Raw genomic sequence first — 10,135 nt, forward strand, 5'->3', positions numbered from 1 at the left:
ACTGATCCCAACACTGGTTCTTCAGGATTTTGGAAAATAGTGTTCGGGGTTTAGATTTTTTTTATATATATTTTGCTTTTACTTCAGGATCCATGCGGAGAGGATGAGGAAATGGAAGGTAGCTGATGGATCCGAGATGTTTCAGGAACTCATTCTGGTGAAAGTTGGGCAAGGTCTGGCAAACCAGGGAAGTGTGGTTATTCTTTAGCTAGAGTCACCGAAGAAAATCTGAAGACAAAAGGATAAAAATCACAGAGGGAGTATTGGAACCAAAAGTTCTGTTGCAAAAGTTAAATATTTTTTTTCTGTGGGCAGGACAAAAACTTAGGGCAAATTAATTTTTCTGAAAAGGTATTGGGCCACATATAGGCTGTGTCTAGATTGCTGAGAACTGTCGGCAAAAGATACGCAAATTGTGCAATGCATTTTCGTAGCTTTTGCCAACAGGTGTGTTGGGCGAGGCTTTTCTGACATTTGGCCCATCCACAGGGCCAAGTGTCGGAAAACCCCTCTGCCGAGACCTCCCTTCCTCCTTGTGGAATGATGTGTGCAGGGACCTCAACAGAACGCTACCTAAAGTTCTGCAGGTCACTACCTAAAGTTCTGCAGTCTGGCCACTCACTTTATGGACAGAAGCTTGCAGTCTAGACATTAGATCTCAAATTCAGTCATTTAAGGATGAAAAAGCCCATTATAATCCTGTTTTCAGGGCACATTCAATGCATCCCTAACTCTGGAGTCACTTCTGATGCCTCTACACACACAGTACGGGCCAGCTTGTGCCTTGCTGCTCCAAGGCCATGCACATGACTGGGAATGGTGCAGAAACTTCCCCTATGCAGCAGTGCAGTCCAAAGATCTTGCACTCTGGAGGTTTTTGCACCCCTAGAATGGAACAGGCGCTGCCAAGAAGGACAGAGCATGTCCCTTTCCTGCCCCTTCCACTCCAGCCTGCCGAGCTGGCTGTGCGCAGCTGAAAAAGGAAAGACTTCACCTCCTGAAGGGGCTGTAGCCAGGGGCATGGCCCCCTTGCATGCTGAGGAACACCAAGAAGCATCCAACTCTGCTCCCCAAAGTAGAATTCTCCTGCAGCTCCCCCTGTTGAGCAGCATAGCGTTCACTTCCTAAAAGCCCATTGGGGGTGATTGCAAAGGCAGACAGGCACCTAATGAGGCAATCAGTGGGAGTCCAGCACTGCCTAATAGTGATGCATTTCATGGGCTCAGATTCCTTTCGAGTGACCCTTCTCTTGCATTGGGTCAGCAAATCTCCCAAAGAAACATGGCTTTTAAAAAAATACAGCCCAAAACACTAATCCCGGCTTTACAGTTACGTTCCAGGTCAGATTAAAAATCCATTATTTTCCTCCCCTGGAAACTTTTTCCCCTCCTCCAATTTGTGTGTGTGTGTGTGTGTATTCATGCGTGTGTGCAGTGGGGGTGAGGCGAGAGGCGAGAGAAATCAGGGTTAAGACTTCCCCAGTCAGTCATGTTAATTTCCTTCCCTGCTCTAGACAACTAATGAGATCTGCGTGGGCGAATGTCTCCTGCACTGTCAGAAGTAGCCTCACATGGATTGAGGCATGTGACTGGAGTACCATTGTGTGTGTGTGTGTGTGTGTGTGTGTGTGTGTGTGTGTGTGTGTGCGCGCGCGCGCGCACACGCATGTGTGTATGTGTGAGCGTGTGCACTGTATGGTCTCAGATGGAGATGTGGGGTTTGCCGCTGATGATGCACGGCAAATCCCCTCTTGCTTAAAGGTTAAATCAATACATTATCCACTTTATTAGCCATTTGCATGCTGGAATATTGTGCGGGAAGCAAGCGGGTCTGTCTCTCCCCCTTCCTTGCGCTGGGCTGGTTGTCTTAGAAATGAGCTTAGCAGCGTTCACACTTTAACCCTCTCTTTGTTTGGGAGACGCTGGCAGAGGAGAAGACAAAAAAGGGGTATGGAACAGCACCTTCCGTGCCCCATTGTCTGCATGGACTGGGTGTGAAAAGGATTTAGGGGTGAATTTAGTGTTCATTCAAATGAGGGATTTAAAGCACTGGGGTAAGCCAGGTGCATGGTGAAATGTCTGCCAGCTCCTGCACCAAGCCATACCCTAAAGCTGTCCTGCATCTCTTCCTGCGCAGGCCGCTGGTGTGAAAGGAGTTTGGCAGGTCACAGGCCTTTCCTCAAACATCCAGGTTAGGGAGCATAAGCTTTCGTGGGCAAAGACCCGCTTCATCAGATGATGAAGTGGGTCTTTGCCCACGAAAGCTTATGCTCCAACATATCTGTTAGTCTATAAGGTGCCACAAGACTTCTTGTTGTTCTTGAAGCTACAGACTAACACTGCTACCTCTCTGATACTTGTCATCCAGGATAGGGACATTAACAGGCAACAGAATGAAGCGTGAATGGAGGCAAGGTGAGCGGCTGATAGGGCATGGGAATGGCACTCAGAAGCCCTAGTTTTCAATCCAGTTGTGCTTCCTGGGTTACCACAGGCACACCTCTTCACCTGGTTGGGCCTCTCTTTTCCCTTTGTCTTGTCTTTTAGATGTAGGCGCTTTTGGGTACGTACGCTCTTCCTCTCTGTGTGTAAAGCACAAAGGCATTGCAAGCACCACATGGTCCTCTAAGTGCTTCTGTGATAAAAATACTCAATAGAGTCAGTCATTGGACTACTTTGCCTCGTCTCCAGTAAAGGCAACATCTCCCATCCAAGGATGAGGGACTTCACAGGGGAAGCGTGGGGTGATTCTGCTTGATGGTAGAGCATCGGTTCTGAGATGAGGACGAGGATGTCAGAACCGGCCTTCTGGCATCTTTCACCCGTGGGAAATTCACACAAGAACCCACAGAAAAAGAAACAGTGGCAAACCAGGAACCAAAAGGTGGTTCTTTTGATGTGCCCCAACAGGGAGTAGAATGAGACTAGCCTCTTCATTTCCACTCATACCTAAATCAGACCTGAGTTTCCAGATGCAAGTGTACCTTAAAACTGGGTGGGAATTTTTGGTCAGCATTGTGTGTATGCGTGTGTGTTTGAAAACACAAGACCCACAAAATCAGAATTTTGCTGCAGGAAAGTTTTGATTTTGCCAGCATTATTGGATTTTTTCCCATCAGGAAAATCAAAACAGGAATTTTCTTTCAGGTGAGATCAAACTGAATTAAAATGTTGAGATTTTGGGTCAATTTGATATTAATCTCTGCCCCTCCCCCCACACGCCCTCCCTGAGTTGCTGTAATGCTTTGTGGGACTTAGAGTTTGGGCTTTTCACACCTCCAATCTCCTCAGTGGGCCGGACTTCGTGCCTGGGCTATGTTTCAAATTATGCTTACTGAGGTTAAATCACAGTTGTGCCTCATGGAAGTCCCACATCCACAGAGCATGCGACAGACTGGGATGGAGCAGCTGCCCCACACTGGCATGAAAGGGTTAAAACCATCCTGGGAGAGGGCTATCCCAGGAACCTGTCAGAAGTGGCGTAACGTCAGCCAATCAGGGCTTGGACAGGCCCTATAAGAAGGGCTCGGGGAGGAGCAGTGCACACTCTTGCTCCAGTTCTGGAGGGAGAGGGGCTATCTACCTGCTGGCTCAGGATAGCATTGACAAGAGTAGTGCAGAGGGTGAGCCAGGCTGGCTCAGGCCTGAATAAACCCGAGGCTGAGGCCCAGTGACTGGGATGCAGGGAGGTATTAGGAGCAGACGGGCCAGGAGAAAGCAGCAGGTCCACACCTCCTTGCCAGCAATGAGGGGCCATGTCTGACTGCAGTTTGCCCCTGAGGTGGGGGCTAAATGACAGTTAGCAGTGGGTCACTGAGGCAAGATGGGTTTGGGGGGTTGGGGTTCCCTGGAAGGGGAGGACCCCAGAGTGCGGGGCACTGCTGTGGGGCAGTACCTTGAGGGAAGGAATCCATGATCTGGGAGAGATGCAGGTCTGAATGAGTGGTGGGCAAACAGGTAACCATGAGCAAGACACTGGCTGGAAGAGGCCACTCCAGGGCTAGACTTAGCTAATTCCCAGCAGGAGGCGCTGTGGTGATGACTTAACTCGTTACAGGGACATCATTCATCCAGGGAATCTAATCCATAAACTGGGCACAGAAAGCACCTGAACCGCAGTGCCCATGCGGAACCGTGACAGTCCAGGGAAATGCAGACTACTGTAGAACTGAAATGAAATGAAATATTTCAATTTGCAAAAGAAGAAATAAGAAATGCAAATTTGCAAATGAATTAGAAATTTTCTAATTAAAAAAATCTTGGAACTCTGTTTTTTTCTATTTCCTCTTTACGTTCCAATCTGGGACCAAATTAAAGGTCCAAATATTGAAAGGGCCTGTGCAGTGTTCCCTCTAATTTTTTTCCATACCTAGGCAGAATAAATTTTGTTATGTGCACAAAAGACTGTGCCGATGTGCACCACCACAGAAAAATGGTTGCTACTGGTTTAAGTGTCCTAAATTTGACTTTAGCAGCCCATTTCAGAAAACCAAAACCAATGATCTTGCCTCATGGAGCTCACCATCTTGGTTCCATACAGAGCAACACGACATGACCCAGGGATAAATTAGCTTATGCGAAGGAAACAAGGGAGGGGAGACTGGAAGTTTGTAGTCTTCAAATCCTTCACTCCTTCAGCAAAACAAGGATAGTATTAAAAACAAGTGTTAAAAGCTGACACACAATTATCTGACAACCAGGACATCCAACACAAATACATTTGCTCAAAGCAGAAAGCTCCAGTGAAGGCATTGTCTAAAAATAAGCTCATTTCCTGCAGCTAAACCTCATACCTGCTGCTGGAAACCTGCATCCTAACGTCAGCAAGATATCAATCTCCCAACACAAGCAGTGCCTTGGGCCTTTGAAAACTATTTGGAGAGAAGTGGGTGGATCCCGATGGATTACATATGCAGTCCTGGACCAGTCACAAATGAACATGCAACCAGCAAATGTAGAGAAAAAATAAAAAGGCCAGATCCTCAGCCAGTGTAAATCAGTGTCAGACCACTGGCTTCTGAGGAACAAGCATGATTTACACCAGCTGGCATGATGTTTCCCTTAAGGAAACTGACTGCATTTAGTTAATTCCAGTCCTGGTGAAAATAGCAGCAAGTTGACACGTAAGTGAGCTCTCCTTCAGACCTACTGCCCTGAGTTAGTTGGAGATGACAAAATTACACAGTACATCCTCTCAGAGAACAACACAACTCCATCCTCCCTGGACTCTCCCCTGGCCACGCCTCAAAGGGCTTCTTGACACAGAGTAGCTAGTACTTAACTGGAAGTGAATCTGAATGTACTATTATTTGCCAGACAAGGTATCAAGTGCTTTACTAAAATCTCCCCACATACCCAATTACAGCCACTCTCTGCCTTTCACCTATCTACTCTGTAATTATGTAACATGAAAGCAATCAAGTTCTTCTGGTAAGATTTAGTCTCTGAAAACCTATGTGGCTTTATCCTCCTAGGGTCTGATGCTGCAACCCTTTCTCAGGTCTGTCTAAGGCACATTTTCTATAGGACCTGAGCTGCTCACAGTCTTTAATGTATTTACTCTCACACAACTCAGTGAGATTAGGCAGTGTTCTTATCCCCACTGACAGATAGGAAACTTAGGCACAGTATAAGTGATTTGCCCAAGTTCAGCAGGAAGACGGTGGCAGAGCAGAGAATTAAATCCAGGTCTCTCAAACAAAAGACTAGGGCTTTGCTTGAGTGTTCCAGCCCATGGGAGCAGGGGTTGTATGATCAAATCCTAAATATTGGTGGGCCTTTAAGACACAGTCTTAAGCTTTCATGGGTCAAACTCACTTAATCAGATTAGTTGGCGTGGAGATTATTTACAAATTCAATACACTCAATATAGGATTGAATAAGGATCTTAACTGGCTAACACACTACAAAGGCAATTTCCCCTCTCTTGATATTCACATCTCCAGAACAAATGCTGTTAATTAAATATACCCAGGCTGACTTGATTAGACTCATTAACACTGGTCCTACACTTGGCAAGGACTTCTTCACACGGAAATACACATCTCATAGAGTCAGAAGGGACCTTGGGAGATCGAGTCCAGTCCCCTGCACTCTTGGCAGGACCAAGAACTATCCCTGGCAGATTTTTGTTTTGTATGCCCCAGAGCCCTAAATGACCTCCTCAAGGATTGAATTTACAATCCTGGGTTTAGCAGGCTAATGCTCAAACCCCTGAGTTCTTCTATTGTACTTCTTTTGTTTTTTCTGCTATATACCCCTGGCTTTGCAATTTCCACTCCAACTCCTCTGATGAAGTAGGTTTTGCCCATGAAAATGTATGCCCTAATAAATCTGTTCGTCTTTAAGGTGCTACAGGACTCCTCATTCATATCTTACAAGCACGCTCTCCCTTGGTCTTTTTCTATAGTTGGTTTTACAGGGTTCTTCTTAGTCTTGGCTAGTTTTGAGTGCTGTTAATGTCCTCCCACCTTCTGAATGGCAGGGAAATGCACAATAGCAATGATGATCTTTTGCTTTAATCTGATGTCTTGTCTTTCTTTCTATGTTCTTTTTCAAATGAGAAGGTTGCATAGATTTGAACAGATAAGGAGTAAAGGTAAGATACTCAAATCACTTGGGGAGAGGAACACAAACAGGACAGAGTTAGCTACTTGTAAGGTTCCCTGGGCAGCAGCTTCAGTTGACTGCTTTGTAGTCGCACATTTTATCCTGGTCTCTGTGGGATTAATTACACAACAGGCAGAAATCAAGGAGTATGATGTCAAACCTTTTAACTTTAGCAAGACTTGCCTGGGTCAACACAATCCAGCTGAAAGATGTTGTGTGCTAAATAACATGTGTAAGACCAGCATGAGAGTAATATATTCCCGTAAGGGCTCTAACATCTCTGATACTCCTCGGGAGCATAGGTCAGAGTTACATTTTAGCATCTGGTTTGCTTTATCACTTGATACCATGTTGGGCAAGTAATGTGAATGGAACCGAGTCAATCCCACTGTAGCTGTCATCTACAGAGTCAGGAGGCAGGAAGGGAGCTGTGTGAATTAACAGATTTTACGGAGTGTTGGTGACAATGCCAAAAAATAATCAAACACATTGGTTTGGGCAGAACCACAAGCCATTTTTTTTCCTCAAAATTTCTGACATATGGAAGAGTTGAAAAATATTTCACCGCTGGCCTTTTTCTGAGAACACCAACGTTTCATTTCAATGTTGACCATTTTTGACATATTTTGGATGTTTAAAAATAAAATGTAAGGGAATTTTTGAAACCCAGAATTAATTGCTAACCAAAAAGCACCCCACCTTGCAAATATTTAAATTCAGATTTCCTTTTTACGCAAAAAAAAAATTCAGCAAATCTGACAAATTCACAAAACTTTTCAGAATTGCAGCATTTGGGGTTTTTCTTTAGTGAAAAGCAGTTTGGGCTGACAAATGCCATCTAACTTTAGGACACTAATGAGGAACTGACAGTTGATTTGCTTATGAAGATTGTGTCTACACTTCATGCATCTTTTACATGTACAGCTCCCTGCACAACCACAGCACAGTATAAATAGCAGCTTAGTCCATGAGGCCAGGCATAGATTAAGACTATGTTTACACTTGCAATTTTTGACAATAATTTTGTTCATGGATTCATAAATCCACATGCTTCTTTATAACAACAAAAGTTTTGCCATGGCATGTCCAAGTGTGAACACTAGTTTGGCGGCTGAGGTGAATGGGAAGCTACTGTCCAGGAAGGAGTACTGCAGAAAGCGATCTAGGGGTCCTAGTAGACCACAAGCTAAATGTGAATCAACAGTGTGATGCTGTTGCACAAAAAGCAAACATGACTCTGGGATGTATTAACAAGAGCACAAGAAGTCAGTCATCTGCTCCACCTTGCAATGATGAGGCCTCAGTTGTTCCATTGTGGTTCTAGGCACCACATTTCAAGAAAGATGTGAAGAAATTGGAGAAGGTCCTGGGAAGAGCAACAAGAATAACTAAAGGTCTAGAGAACATGAGCTATGAGGGAAGACTGAAAGAACTGGGCTTGTTTAGATTAGAAAAGAGAAGACTGAGAGGGGACAAGATAGTGGTTTACAAGTACCTAAAAGAGTGCTACAAGGAGGAAAATTGTTCTCCTTAGCCTTTGAGGATTGGACAAGAAGCAGCAGGCTTAAACTGCAGCAAGGTAGGTTTAGGTTGGGCATAAGGAAAAACTTCCTGACTGTCAGGGTGGTTAAACACTGGAATAATTTGCCTGGGGAGGTTGTGGAATCTCCATTACTGGAGATATTTTTAGGAGCAGGCGAGACAGACGTCTTTCAGGGATGGTTTGGACAGTGTGTGGTCCTGTTGTGAGGGCAGAGGGCTGGACTCGATGACATCTCGAGGTCCCTTCCAGTTTCAGTGTTCTATGAGTCTACACACTTTCTCCTCCCAATAATGCAAAAGCTGCTCATGGATGCTAGAAGTTTTTTGACAGTAAAAGGGCCAACAAACAGTGTTGGCACCTGCCAACTTTTAGCGATGGGGCTGTTGCTGAAAGCTCTGTAGTATAGAAATACTCTCATAAAATAAAGACACGCCTGAAGGGTCTGGATACTAACCTGAGTGCACACCCTGAATGGCTGTCTAGTCATTCAAGCTGTGCCTACCTGGTGACATGCTATTTTCAGCAGCTTTGTTGTATCCCACTTATGGCATATCTGCAACTGATTTACTCTCCCTAGCGTAGCGGTAGCCTGAGTTACAACAATCTTGCAGACCACTCATACAGCCCGTTCACTAGTCTGTGTTGTTCATTGCTGATGTAAACATTCACAGTGATCGATCGTACAGTTGCTGATATTGGCTGTCTGTGTGTGTAATGGCAGAACCCCCGCAGGCACTGGGCCACATTCACACCTGGTGTAACCTACTAAAGTCACTAAACTTGATCCATGGAGTGGATTAGACATGGAGCAAATGCATTGGCAAGGCACACACTCAGAAGACAAGTAACAGAGAAGGAGCCATGCTAGTCTATATATTAGCAAAACAAAAAAGCAGTCCAGTAGCACTTTAAAGACTAACAGAATAATTTATTAGGTGATGAGCTTTCGTGGGAGAGACCCACTTCTTCAGATCATAGCCATACCAGAGCAGACTCAATATTTAAGGCACAGAGAACCAAAAATAGTAATCAAGGTTGACAAATCAGAAAAATATTACCAAGGTGAGCAAATCAGAGAGTAGCGGGGCAGAAGGCAGCGGGGGGAGGGTGGGAGTCAAGAATTAGATTAAGCCAAGTATGCAAAAGAGCCCCTATCATGACCTAAAAAATCCCCATCCTGGTTCAAACCACATGTTAATGTGTTGAATTTGAATATAAAAGAAAGTTCAGCAGCCTCTCCATTATATTATGTCAGCTCTGGCCCGCCCTCTACCAGGAACCCACTCTTTAAATACCCCTCTGAAACCACCCCCCCCACTCATGCATCTGATAAAGCGGGTCTTTGCCCACGAAAGCTTATGCTCCAAAATATCTGTTAGTCTATAAGGTGCCACAAGACTTGTTGTTGTTCTCGAAGCTATAGACTATCATGGCACTTCTCTGATACTTGTCACCTTGATAATATTTCTCTGATTTGTCAACCTTGATTACTATTTTTGGTTCTCTGTGCCTTAAATACTGAGTCTGTTCTGGTATGGCTATGATCTGAAGAAGTGGGTCTGTCCCACGAAAGCTCATCACCTAATAAACTATTCTGTTAGACTTTAAAGTGCTACTGGACTGCTTTTTTGTTTTACTCAGAAGACAGATCTTCAATCCCCCGTTAAGGGGGTATTTGCAATTATCCACAGACAGTTTACTTTTGCAGATAATTGGCCACTTGCGCATCTCTATTTGCCATGGCAAAGGCTGATTTAAACTGCTCTGTGAAGCATTAATTAACCGTAATTTTGCCTTCATTCAAGCTCAGAGAGAACAGCCGATGAAGCGTTCACACATTGAACTGGGCTTTTGCAAAGGAATCTGCCAGCATCCCTTTATCAAATCCCACCCACTTATACTGACCTTGATAGCTCTGGTGACTGCACTGAAATCTTCTCCCACATTCTCTGTCTTAAGATTTCTTCCCAGCATGGAAGCAGGT

The sequence above is a fragment of the Carettochelys insculpta genome, chromosome 16 (assembly GCF_033958435.1).
Source record: "Carettochelys insculpta isolate YL-2023 chromosome 16, ASM3395843v1, whole genome shotgun sequence".
Lineage (NCBI taxonomy): Eukaryota > Metazoa > Chordata > Testudines > Carettochelyidae > Carettochelys > Carettochelys insculpta.